This window comes from Halichoerus grypus, chromosome 3 (assembly GCF_964656455.1).
Source record: "Halichoerus grypus chromosome 3, mHalGry1.hap1.1, whole genome shotgun sequence".
Lineage (NCBI taxonomy): Eukaryota > Metazoa > Chordata > Mammalia > Carnivora > Phocidae > Halichoerus > Halichoerus grypus.
The window spans coordinates 152,638,186-152,652,546 of NC_135714.1; the positions used below are offsets into that span (position 1 = coordinate 152,638,186).

General features: G+C 37.8%; 1 protein-coding gene across 1 annotated transcript in view; it reads left to right on the forward strand.

Annotated features, from left to right (window-relative positions):
* Positions 1-14,361, forward strand: part of XKR6 (XK related 6) — a 308,582-nt gene that overhangs the window by 70,246 nt on the left and 223,975 nt on the right. The window lies entirely within an intron of this gene.

Consider the following 14,361-nt stretch of genomic DNA (forward strand, 5'->3'; position numbering starts at 1 on the left):
TTGGAGGTGGTGAGTATAATGGGAAAAATCACAGCCTGTTTGTATGCTTATAGAAATGATACACAAGAGAAGAAAAATTTGATGAAGCAGGAGAGAGGAGAGGACTGCCAGAGCTGCAGCCTTGAGTTGGTAAGAGAAGGGAAGAGATCAGAGGTAGAATGAAGCAATTGGCAATCAATCCAGACAAACAGGAGGGAAAGGAGAGTGTAAGGGTACACTGTAAGTCAGTGGGTAGATGTTGAGATAGGATCTGATGGAAGTTTTGTGTGCTGAGTGAAATAGGAAGCAGCTGAGAGTGAGGATTGGAAGAAGGAGGTACAGGGTTTCAGAGAGAGAGGATGGATTAAGGAAACGTAGTTTGATTAGAGGACAGCTGTAAAGAGCCCATTTGAGATGAGTGATGGAGGTTTTCTTCTACCACGTTAAATTGTCCTGGGGCTGGCATGAAGTGGACAGAAAGTTGTATAGAGGAGTGTTGGGTTTTTGCTAGCCAAGGATCGTGAGATGAGGGAGGAGAGTGATTATTAACAACAGACTAGGAGACCTAAGCTAGGGTGTGAGGATGAGAGTGGGGTAGGGAGAATGAAAAGGTGGTAGGATCCCTGATTTGAAGGACCCCTTGAGGTTGAGGAATTGTTGGAGCTGGCATTTACATACTGACTTCATTCTGGCTTATTTCCTAGTAGTTTAATTTGTCTCATATTAATTGATATAGCCTTGAGGGCTTTAATGATTGCCTTTTATATTTTCTTTTCTTCTCCATTGATGAATCAAACACCTGCCATTTTGTGTGTGAAAACTGCAATAGAAAATGCAGTCTGATTTTAGTATGAACTGTGCATGGAAATAGCTGTGTCCTCCCTAGTTAACAGTATTGAAGTTTCGAGATAAAATGGGATAATCTTCACCAAATGTAAACAGGTTAACATAAAATCAGTGGTAGAACTATAGTACAAGAGCTTTGTGGTGGACAGAATCATGATCTTCCAATGATGTCACATCCTAATCCCCAGAAACTATAAATATGTTACCTCACATGCCAAAAGAGACCTTGCAGATGTGATTAAGTTAAGGATTTGGAGATGCAGTGATTATCCTGGATTATCTAAGTGGGCCTAATGTAATCATATGGGGGCCTTGTAAGTGAAAGAGGGAGCCTGAAGTGTCAGACAGAGAGATCTGAAGATATTACACTGCCAATGATGTTCACTTGGAAGGTGGAGGAAGGGGCCTTGAGCCCATGAGTGCATGTGATCTCTAAAACGGGAAGAGGCAAGGGATTCTCCCCCTTAAGAGTTTCCAGAAGGAGGAGTTGGCTTTGAATTCAACCATTATGACTCCCAGGCCTTAAAATGGGCTAACCTCCAGATCATCTGCACTTTATCATAGCTTGGTGGAATTGTATTGCATCTAATTAAGAAGTAAGACTGTCAGGAAAGAAGTTTCTTTGTCAGGTAACCAAGGCAGATTTTAACATCCAAGTACCAGCCACAGTACCCTATTTAGTACTCTGTTATACTTAGAGTAATAACTCTGTTGCAGAGGATGATATATGAGACTGTTACTCTGATATTGTTGAATAGATGTTAGAAAACTGATTCTTTTGCTTTAATTTCTTTGCTCACTAAACAAACATTTGATTATAATTTGGCTTCCTGTGTGGCATGTCTACATGAAAGAATTCATTGAGCAAATGATGCAGTTATTTGGTTTCTTTAGATGGTATATTGATTTCTATCATGGTTTGTCTGTGGATGGGGTAGGTGGGAATACATTGACCACAGGGCTCTAATTTCTCTTGGTTCCTTGGTTGTTCTGATTTTCACTTAACATTTTTGAATTGACATTCTGGTTTTAGTTAGTCCATTGAAAGTCCGTCCATCCCTGGGAAATGGCTCTTTTCGATACACTTAAGAGATTATTTTGCTGACCTCGTGAGGATTAGTCTCTGGAATCTTGGAAATTCAACAAGTTAATACAATCCCAGAAGGCTTCTTGTGAGAATAAGATGTTTTCCCCAAGTGACATAGCCCTGCTTCTGCAAAGCTGAGAAATAAACATCAGTGATTTTTTTCCTTAAGTTTGAATTTCTATAATGAAAACTAGGAAAGTGGCAAACATTAGTTTTTAGAATTAAAAAAATTTCAGCACCTGCTTAGGTTGGAAAGATAGGCCAAAAATAAGGTGAAGTATATCATAATTAAGTGTAGAGTTTTGCACTATATCATTTTTTTCCAAATACCAAAGTGTAGGTTATGGAAGACAAAGCCGTTTATAGTTTCCATCAAGTTTATTGGAAGTCAGGAGGAGAGTCCAGAGAAGCAGCAGAGTGTCAGATGGCATTGATAAATAAAGCATGGGAGTTAATTACTGGTACTAAACATTTTAAGAGGGTCCTGGGCATTTTGTGAGGGACATTGGTAAACTGAAGAGTGATCAAGATGGTAAAAACATGTAGATACAAAGTCATATATGTAGAGCAGTATACTGAAATGGGACTACTTAACCTGAAGAGGAATTTAGGATTGAGGGAGGGGAGCAAAGTAGTTGTTTACACATATAGAATGTGTAGTGCAGTTAAGGCACAGGGATTTTTCCAATTAGATCTAGAGGTTAGAACTAGTGACAGTAGGTAGAAATTGCTGAAAGACAAGATTTTGAGGCCATGTACCCATAGCAGATGTTGGATCACCTATACATCTCTCTGCCCTTTTCCCTTCCCTTCCTCCTAAGGGAATTTTGGTTTTGTTTAAGTAATCTGCCCTTTCTGCCTGGCTTTATTTGTCAAGAGAGGCAAACCCCAGCTCTAGGGGGACAAATGATGATCATTCTCAGTCAATCATGATGGACTCATTTCCTTGCCAGTGATTGGCCAGGTATAATTCTGGCCAATAAGATGTGTGCTAGGGGTCTTCAGACACAGATATTCCTCTCTGATAAAAAGATTCAGAAGGAGAAGAAATAATCTTTTTACATTGGACATTATTATGTCTGCATGTGAAGCCTGGAATGGTGGGAGCCATCTTGAAACCATAAAGAGAGCTAAACCAGCGTGCTAATGGCAGAGTGAAAACAAGTAAAGGAGCCTAGGCCTTTGATGTTGAACCACCAGAGTAACAAACTGCTGGAGATTTGTGACCTTGGAACTTATTATTGAACAATGAAAAAAAAATGAGTTGGCCTTTACTAGAAGTAATTAATGTAACATTTTTTATTTTTCCTAAATTGTATAGGACCAAAATGATTTCCAACAGAGCTGCTCTGAAATAGAAAAGATTTTCCAAAGAAGCAGCCTTTTTGTCCTCTGAAAATGTTTAAGCAAATGCTGAATAAACACTTAATAGACTTGGATTTCCAGCATTGGTGAAAGTCTAGACTAGATGACCTTAGATTCTTTCTAAAAGATTCAGGCTTTACCATTCTTAAAAACAAAATAATGGAGCAGTCCACAGTTGGAACAGAAGACTGTGGGATCCACTTAGGCTTCTCCATTTTGTGCCTTCTTTGCTCTCCTAGGATTACTGCTTTAAGGGATGAATGTGGAGCATTGTTTCTCATCACCTTACAGAGCCCCTTCTCCTTTTTCCAAATACGTTGTCTGCTGCTTTATAGTTTCCAGAGGGAAGGAGGTAGGACATAATTGTGCTTTAGTGTAAAAGACGTTTTTGTTGTTTAGGTGCACTGATTTACAGAGAGAAGAAAGTGTTTTAGAGTAGATGTCAGAAGTTTTGTTTTACTCTAGTAATTTAAAGAATCTTAATCTTTTTAGTTTAGTTTTTTTCCTTTTGGAAGATGGACCAAATATTCTAGTCTTATTAATAGAGGATATTGTAGAGACACATTGAAATGACAATACTTTGGAAAGTAATGGTAGTGAAGGCATTTATTAGAAATATTTTGTACTATTTGAGTTTCTAAGTTGGAAATACATTATCTGAGATCAAAATAAATAGTTCATTATTAAACTGATGTCTCTATGCTTTGAATTTCAAGATGATAATGAGAAGCTAAAATAATTTAAACAAAAATGAAATACAAATGAGTCTACCTTTATGCATTGTGGACATTATCAGAAACATCAGATTTAATCATTCACAGTGTTTAATTGGGTTGTCTTAGATCAGAAATAAGGGCAAAAAAAGTTTAAATTCAGATTTGAATTCCTAACATGACCCAAAAGTGGCAAAGAAAGACAGAGGGACTGTCTACAAGTTATTGTGGAGCTTCTTTTTTTCTTTCTTCTTAGTTTTTCTTTTCTCATGAACCATGTTTGGCTTAATCTATCAGGATATCAGGAAAATAAATTAACATACATGGTTTAAAAAAAATGACAGTCTGCTCCTACACATTATCACAACATTACAGAAATTGGAAGATGAACTGCAAAGTAAACAAATTTGTCTTCTGGAATGGTAATGTAACTGGTAGTTTTGTGAGGTTCTTTTTTTTCTTTGTTTTAGACTCTTTTTTTTTTTTTTTTTTTTTAACTCTCCCAAGACCCATTCTGGTATTAAAACTTTTTCCTGTCCAGTTCCAGATTCCTCCATTTTCTTGTCTACCAGGATATATATTTTTTTAAACCATGGCTAACCCTGAGTATTAGTCAGTAGGAGAAAATTTGTCTTAGGTCTTCCCTGTTTCTCTTTATGTTACATATTTCAGATATAACTTATGGGTTTCTTGTCTTCTTGCTCTCAGGCAGCCATATTGATCTCCAGATCTTTTTCATGATGCCCCTTCACCAAAATTTATCAATTGTATTTCCTTCCAGTAACCTCCTGTTTTGTGGTGATTAATTCCCTATTCACCTAGGGAATTGTGTTAGTAGCTGTTGGTAGGTTACCACTCTCTGACCCCCACCCTCTTTTATTTAAAAAACAAACCTGAAAATGCCTGAAGACCTATTTTGGCCTTACTCTGCCCTGTAAATTGTACCACGGGTGTCAGTGGCCTCTGTGAGTGCCTACTGTACTTGGAGGTGGGGGGTTTGCTTTTGCCTTCCCCTCCTTTGGCTGCTTCGAACAGTAGTGGTTGTCTTGCCTCAGGTCTTCAACTCATAGACTCAGGGCAGGTTTCATGGGCAGCGCACAGGGTCCCACGCTGGCTTTAATGTTTTCCTGTTGTTACCTTGAAAGTCTTATTTATTATTTTTTTTACAAGGGCCTTTGCATTTCCCTTATAAGGTAGACCCTGGAAATTATGTAGCCATTCTATGCGTAACCTTTTATTCGTTGCCTGCTTTCTCTCTTGCATTTGTTTCCAGCTTTCCCTGTGGGCTTCCTGTGCTGCCTGATTGCTCACCAGTTTCTGCTCACCCCACTTTACCCACCCTGCCACTCCCTGTCATGTTTTTAACTCCTTTTTTCCCCTCCCAACTTCTCTTCATTTCAACTAACCCTGAAGTGCTCTCTTGGACTCACAGGGTTTGGCTTTTATAATTACTTGATCAGTTTGCTGATCGTAGGTTAGAGTACTGTCTTGAGCTTTGACAAAAACTTTTACTCAAATTCTGTTGAGCCCCTGTAATAATTGTTTCTCCAGCTTCTGCCTGTGACCTCTGTACCTCAGAAGACATAGGAAATACGTGTTTGTTTCTAGTCAGTTGCGTTCTGTGTTTAATTGAGGTGTAACTGCATTTATACTGAGTCGCCCGAGAGGATGAGTGAGTTACTGATGATCTGGAGTCCATCAGAGGTTAGGGTAGAAATTTAGCTGTAGTAGTAATAGCATCTGCAATTTGCAGATGGAGTAAGATGAGTAAACTAAATGATCTACCCTCTAGATAACAGAATAGCATTAAAGTTTTTTTTTTTCTTCCTTGAATGATTATACTATAGAACATAGTTTCAGATCTAAATGCCAGGAAATTAGAATCAATTCCGGTAGGGGAGATAGAAAATAAATAAGTTAAAATATGTTGTAATGTTAACAGTAAATTCTGCTAAGAAGAAAAGTCACGCAGGACAAGGAAGGGCTCTGGGTTGGTTGGGATGGGGTGGCAGGAACAGCTGTTTGATTTTCAGACAGATTAGTCAGGGTGGCCTCCCTGAGGCGTTAGCATTTGAGCAGATACCTTACCTGAAGCAGGAGGGCCATGACAACTATGAAGAGCAGCCCCAGAGCAAAGAATACAAGTTTGGATTTCTTCAGGAGATTCAGTTCCTTTGAAAGTGTAAAATAAGAGGATATATATCTTGTGATGGTCAGAGATCTCGTACTCTTATGCACTTGAATGTTTGATCTACGTATGTATCAGCCAGTGAGTATTTCTGTTCTTAGGCCCAGTTTGAGGTTGGTGAGGAAGTTATCAAAGAAACTTCATCAGGCTTTGCCTTGTAGCAGATGGTCTTAAAGGTGGGGCATATCTTCATGCAGTTTGTCCTCGTTAGTTGATTGTCCAATATGAAGCAGAAAAGCAGATTAGAGTATTTGTTAAAATAGAACTCCCCCATTAAAAAACTTTATTTTTAAAATATAATGACTAGGATTTTTTCCAATTTTCCAATTTAACTTTATAACAAGAGCGTAAGTTCTGCAATCAGAAGGTTGTCGGCAACTGAAAGCAAAAAGAAAAATACTGTAAATATTTTTGTGTGGGGGCATGTAATTTTAATCATTTAAATTTTAGAGTGTTAGTGAACTTGTTTATTTTATTACTGAATAATGCTTATAATTGGGTGTTTATTTTTCCTGCCTTACTTTTTCTCTGGGAAGCTGACATTGTCAACGCTAAAACTTTTCAAGATTATGCCAAGAGGCTATTTGTTTATTTGAGGAAACTTGGGAGTAGATTGCTTGCTGCCTTGTGGGGTGTTTCCAGAAACACTTCCAAAAAATGTTATTTTAATTTTGAGTTCCTTACTAATAATTCTGTTGTGCCATTTTTGTTATTTGGAAGTAGTTTGTGTTTTTCTGACTTTGATAAAAATGATAACAAGCCTGTTATTTAATAACTATGTACCTGGTGTCCGTCAAGGCTATGTGTTAAGATACAGCTGTTTTAAGGTTAGTTTTTCTTTGGGAGCCACAAGTATCATTCCATTATATTTATATTTTCATTTGGGTCTTTTGATTCCTGTACTATTAATATTTTTAGCATTTAGTGAAGTACATATCTAATATTGTGTAATACAGTTTGCTTAAACCAGTCTGATTAGAAGAAAACATTTATTCAGAAATATGGGAAAGATGGTGATAGATTTTTAAGGATCTTGTATACTTGCCAACAGATTAGGACTCCCACCTAGTCAATTGTATTTGAAAGGATTATGTAATAAAATGTATATGAAAGTGCTTTGTAAACTCCAAAGTTTTTGTCAAGAAATAATGGTTTATCATCCTTGTACACTGTTGGTGGGAATGTGGACTAGTACAGCTGTGCTATGGAAAACAGTCTGGAGGTTCCGCAAGAACTGAAACATAGACTTACCATATGATCCAGTAGTCCTGCTTCTGGGTGTATACTCAAAAGAATTGAAAACAATTGAAAGAGTGTTTGTACACTCATGTTCATAGCAGTGTTATTCACAGTGTCAAAAGGTGGAAACAAGCCAAGCATTCATTGACAGATAAAATGTGGCCCGTACGTACAAATGAGTATTCTTCAGTCCTAAAAAGGAAGGATGTATTAAAAAAGCAAACACATGACCCTGGGAGGACATTATGCTAGGCACAAAAGGACACAGACTGTCTGATTCCACTGGTGTGAGGGGTAGTCACACTCCCAGAGACAGAAGGGAGAAGGTGGCTGCTGGGGCAAGTGGGGAGGGGCCGTGGGCAGTTGAATGGCTGCAGAGTTTCAGTTTTGCAAGATGCAGTGGATTCTGGAGATGGATGGCGGTGGCACAACAGCGTGGATATATTTAATATCACCAAACTGTACACTTGAAAAATGGTTAAGATGGTTTAAAAAAAAAAAAAGCTTAATTGTAAATTTTACCTCCGGAAAAAAAGGGAAACTAATAATCCTCATTAGCTGGGAAGTGAGGAGTGGGTGGAGATATCTGATAAAACGAAAAGGCAGGATGTTGATAGTTTAGCTGTTGAAACGGAGTTGAGGGTTCATTGCACTAGTCTCTTTACTTTTGTATATATTGGAAGTTTTCCATAATAAACACATTTTTAAAAGATTATTTGTCATTTCAGTTTAGAAGACTAAAGTTATTCCACCAGGGGCTTCTAGTGGCTGCTATAACTCTCCATCACTAGTGAGCATTTCCGGTGGAGAGAGCGGGGTGTGGCTAGTGAGGAACGGAACAAATTCTGAAGCTTTCTGACTGGAAGGAGGATGATGTTGCTTTTCACAGAAAGGATGCTGAAAAGGGGTGGAACTTGAGACGGTAAGAGGTCATGTAGGCAGTTCAAGTCTGTGAGTCCCTCTCATTGCCTGCCTTTTATAGCACAGTTACTGACTGAGACCAGGAAGATACTAACAGTTTTAACTGTGCTTCAGTATTCTTAATTACTATGTCCTTTCTTCTCATGAGCCCAGATAGGGCTGTACTTGTTGCCTGTATGGTCGGGAACTACCCGCACATGACACGATTATTCAGCACTGTCGAGTTAATATTAAAAATATCATGGTCTGTACTTCATAGAGCATGAATTTATCGTAGACATTTTTACATTAAGATAGCATGATTCTGTTTTGCAACACTGGCGCAATTTTCAATTTCTATTTCAGTTCCAAACACGGACCCGTTTTCCTGTCACGGTCAGAGTGTGCCGCCCAGTTATTAGAGGTTTCAAATTGTTAGTTTGATCATCTCTTCTAGACAACATGGTCCTATTAGCACGACTGAGACATCAAAGGCCTATAAACATTCTAATCTACTGCTGTGAAAACTAGACATCAGAAAACAGAAACATTCGGACGTGTATACACATTAAATTTCAAAATGTACAAAATCTGGTCTTTAAGCCATTTTAAAACAAAGGATGAAGCAGGTGAGAATTTTTTCAATAACATTTGAACTTTCTAGAGTTTTTACTCTTGGTTTTAAAGATACATAATGTAGGGGACTTTAATATAAGAATAATGAAAGTATATTTTTACTTGCTTTGTATAGAAAATATCTAATTAAGCTTAATTCTGTGATGGCCTGATTCTGGGCACAATGCAGATCATTCTGTAGACATAAAGGATCTGCAGAGAGCTGAAATACCTACAGCTCATGTTAGAGGAAGTATTTATATTTTTTAAATAAACAAATCTTACATTTCTTTCTAAGTCTGTACCAATAGTTCTAATGGAATGTGGGTAGAGCCATTAAATGTTGAACCCAGCAAATTTGACATCTTGCCCTACCTACCAGAATAAGGTGAAAATAGTCGGTACTTATCTTCATTTAAGAGAACATAAGTATGGTAATTTCCTGCTAAAATTTGTAAGTGTGGTGGCCATTGACTTTTAACATTTGCTAAGATTATCAAAAATGGAAGAAATAGCATATTCAGTAGTTTCAACATATTCAGTAGTTTCATAATGAATAGTCTGTATGTAAAGCGTACATACAATAACTTGCAGGATTTGATGGCTAGTTTAATGTGAGATGTCATTGGCTTGGATTCTTTGTAACAGAGTAGTCGTACTTTTCAGTGGCATGTACATTTTACCTGGATGTCAGCTGTCTAGTTTTTATAATTCTAGTATGGAAGAACTAGACCCCTGCCATGTACCGTGTGCTGAGCGCAGAGAATGGCGGTGCCATCTAAGCATTGTGTTCGTGGACTAATCAAATTGTAATTGTGCATTTATTTAAAGAAATTTCTGGATTTCATAAATATTTTATCACTACAGGAGAAAATAAGGCAAGTCCCTAAGTTAAGTTTCAAATATGCTTTTAATAGAGGATCTTATTAAATATGATTGCATTCTTACACTGTTGTGATTAACTTTTCATCAATCTGTTTTCTTCCAAGACTAATTTGTCTTTGTGCAGGTTTTGAACACCTACTATGTATAAAACGTCAAGCTGAATACTGAGAGAAGTAGAAGTTAGAAGAGTCAGTGACAGCTTGTTTTCAAGCTCAGGATAGAAGCCATTTCAGATGCTGAATACAGGCCTTCCTTGTTTTATCATGCTTTTTACTTTATATTTTATACTGCTTTTTTTTTTTTTTTAAACTAATTGAAAGCTTGGGGCAGCCCTTGCATCAAGCAAGTCTTTGGGTGCCATTTTTCCAACAGCATTTGCTCACTTCGTGTTTCTGTGTCACATTTTGGTAATTCTCTTAATACTTCGAACTTTTTCATTGTTATTATATTTATTATGATGATCCATGATCAGTGATTATGACTCCCTGAAAGTTCAAAGGATGGTTAGAATTTTTTAGCAATAAAGTGTTTTTAAATTAAGGTACAATATACATTGCCTTTTTAGACATAATGCTATCACACACTTAATAGACTACAGCCTAGAGTAAACATAACTTTTATACACACGGAAACCAAAAAAGTCATTTGACTTGCTTTATTGCACTAGTCTGGAACCAAACCCGCAGTATGTCTGGGGTATACATGTAGTCACTTGCTGAGAACGGAGATTCTGTGTGGTAAAAGTGTTATGGCTGGCTGTTTAGAGAATAGTATGAGTAGAAATGATGCTGCAAAGAGCGAGATGGTTAAGGGTGGTAAACGCAGTTCCCACTGCACTTGGGTTAAAGCCCCAAATCCTCAGTGTGCTATTTGAGACTGGTTGATCTGGCTCATACCTGTTTGCCCTTCTTCCATGGTCTCTGCCCACATTGCCCTTCTTTCTGATCATCCAGGTCACCGTATTCTTTCCTGTCTGAGGATAGGTAATTCCCTCTACCTGGAATGCTACTTCTCTTACTCTTTGCCTAGCCAATTCCTGTTCAGCCTTTAGATATCAGCTTAAACGCCACTTCCTCCAGGAGACCCCACCAGGCTGCCATATAAGACCACACAAGCTGCACATCCCAGAACACCCAGCCCAGGAAGAGAAGAGCACGTGCTGAGGTTGTGCAGAGTGGCAGCCCAATCTAAATTAAGTCCCCTGTTGATGCTCTATCATAGCCTCAAGTGTTATTCCTTCATGATAACATCTTGAGCCCCTAGATACCTGATTATCTGTGTAATGGAACTATAAGCTCCCCGAGGGAGGCGCCATATCAGTTTGTATCCCTAGACCCTGGGATTCACTTTTCAGGAAATATTTTTAAATGCATGAACCAACTCTAGATCACTCTTCAAATTTGGCAATTCAGCAGTAAAGAAAAAGAGGGAGGATATCAGCTGAAATGAGTCATGTATTCAAGGAAATGGATTGTGGATTGGTCTAGGATCAGGAAATCTGAATGTGTCTATAGGCAAAAGGAAAGGAGCTATTACCAGGAGAAACTGAAGATGTAAATGGATTAAGGCTCCACAGGAGTTATGTGATAAAAAAAGTCAACCTTAAAAAGAAGATCCCTGTTTACCCTTAGATAGGAGAAACTGTTTAGAAATAATCTGTTATTGAGGGCTCAAGTAAAATTAGATATATGAATTAATCTACTCATAAGTGCCACAACACTTTCAATTATAGTGACTTGATAGCTAAAGAAAAATGCTAATGGAAAATGTTTGGAGCACTTGGGTAGCTTAGTTGGTTAAGTGTCTGACTCTTGATTTCGGCTCGGGTCATGATCTCAGGGTCATGAAATAAAGCCTCTCCTCAGGCTCTGTGCTGGGCGTGGAGCCTGCCTAAGATTCTCTCTCTCTCTCTCTCTCTCTCTCTCTCTCTCTCTCGGCGTGGGGGGAAGGAAGAAGAAAGAAAATGTTTAAAATCGTGTCCATACCAGTAACTTCTGTGGTTCCCAAACGATGCACTGTCCTAGTTAGATCTGTAGATCTGTATGTCCCTTTTGGAGGTAGAAGGTTCCCGCAAGCACCAAAATCTGGTCATGCTGGAGTAATTATGACTTACGCTGAAAAATTGAGGAATTCTGTCTCTGGTTAGTGATTTGGGGTAAATGCGAGAGTAATTGTAGAGTTAAGACCATTTTTTAAATGGACAAATACTATTTTTAGCACATTTTGCTTTGTTCTCTACCTGAGAGACTGGTTTTCTTTAGTGACGTTTTACCGGGAATCCTGACCAGTTTCATGTATTCTGTCTGTAAAGTGGATGTCACATAAAACAGCAAGATTGTCATTGTGAAGGAGTTGGATTTGGAGTCAGATCACTGAAGAAGTCGGTAACAGTAGCACAGTTTTACTAGATTGCCACTATCTCTGTAGGACGGAAGATAGGATAAACAATCGATGACTAACTTCGTGGCACAGGGGGGGCTATTGGATAGCCCATTAAGTCCATGAAGGTAAACTCAACCTTGTAACCTGCCCCTCATGTTTAGGAGTAGGAGTGAAAGTGTCCTCTGTAGGCCACAGTGTGGTGTGCTCCATCCCAGGACCCTGAGATCATGACCTGAGCCGAAATCAAGAGTTGGCCGGGTGGCCGCTTAACCGACTGAGCCACCCAGGTGCCCTTCATTTCTTCCTTTCTTACTCACCTGTCTTGGCATTCCTTTGAAAAAATACTATTTTTGGAAACAAAATACTGTTTTTGAAAAGAATGGCATATGTCTATTCAACAATGTCATTTATGCACTTAATAGTATATCTAGGACACCTTTCCACAGCTGTCTGAGATAAAATAACTTCTTTAACCAGCTTCCTTTTGGACATTAGGATACTGGACAGACACTGGGATTGTTTTCCAGATTTTTTTCTTTCATTTTTTGTATATAAATAGTCTCCGTACAGATATTTTTGCTTACCTGTGAAAAGCAATCTGAAGGATCTAACCCTAGAAGTCAAATTTCTGGGTCAAAAGCATGTGGGTTTTTAAATTTTAGTAGATAGTATCATTGTTCTTCAAAAATTTAATACCAGCTTACACCTCTCCTAGTGGTATATTTGAGTGCCCTATTTCCCACACTCTTGAATTTAATCATTACCCATTGTTAGCATCTCATTTTGATTTGCATTTCGTACATTTGAGTGAGTTTAAAGATACTTTCTTACATTTGCAGGTTAGTTTTATTTCCCAGTGAATTGTCTGTAATCATTGTCCATTTTTCAGTGGCTATCTTTTTCTTAACAATTTTAAAAACTCTGCGCATATTAAATTTTTTTTTTTTTAAGATTTTATTTATTTATTTGACAGAGACACAGCGAGAGAGGGAACACAAGCAGGGGGAGTGGGAGAGGGAGAAGCAGGCTTCCCGCCGAGCAGGGAGGCCAATGCGGGGCTCGATCCCAGGGCCCTGGGATCATGACCTGAGCCGAAGGCAGACGCTTAACGACTGAGCCACCCAGGTGCCCCTGCATATTAAATTTTTGTTGCAAATATTTTCCTTGGCTTATTGTTTATTTTTTGCTTACACTTGTTTTTTTTGTTTGTTTGTTTGATTCGGTTTTTACTTTTTTAAAAATCAATTGTGGATTTGTTTTGTTTGGTTGGTTTTTTGGCTGCTAGGTTTTATGTCATAAAGAGCTTCCTGTACTTCAAAATTAATTTAAACATTTCATCTATATTTTCTTTAAGTATTTTTATAGTCCCTTTAAATGTGGTATATCTGGAATTTATTTTGGTTTAAGGAATGAAGGTAGAGAGAGAGCCAGCCTTAAGTTTTCCGAATGGCTAGCTGTGGTCTAAACACCATTTTTTGAGCACTCTCTCTTCTTTCCATAGAATCCTTACATTTGAGATTTGAGGTTTTCTGATAAATATTTTGTTTACAGTACCATTTAGGTAAAACAGTATGGAGATGCGTTGGGAAAGCTGTGCATGTAATATTTATTACAGGATTCCCATGTAAATTAAGGCTGCTCCTACAACTAAACAGTACAAGGAATAGCTTATGATCAGAAGAAAAAAAGCATAGCATGCTTATGGTTTTTGCTTAGATTAGGAGATGAGATGTGTATGTGTCAGAAGGGAGATCTTAGAATGTGTAAAAGTACTAGAATCAAAAGTAAACTAAGGAGAGACCGCAATAATCAGGTTGCAGGTTCACTCCTAGTGTATCATGTAATAACCCTTTTTGTTAAAAATCAAAAAAACAGTCTAAACTAAGGAAATTATTTTCATGACGATGTATTTTAAAAATTGGATGTTCTTAAAATAATAGACATTTTTATAGAAATTTGATTCTGAGATTTGTTGACATTTATAACTAATGTACTGGAATTTATTGATCTTATTGAAGGAGAGACCTCACTGTGACATTCCTATGTGAGAAGTGGAGTTTTATGATTAGTCTAACTTAAGACTGAGTATAATGGTACTTAGTAAGCTATAAGACATGTCTTCTGAGTCATAAAATCTCATTACTTATCATTGAAGTCCTTGA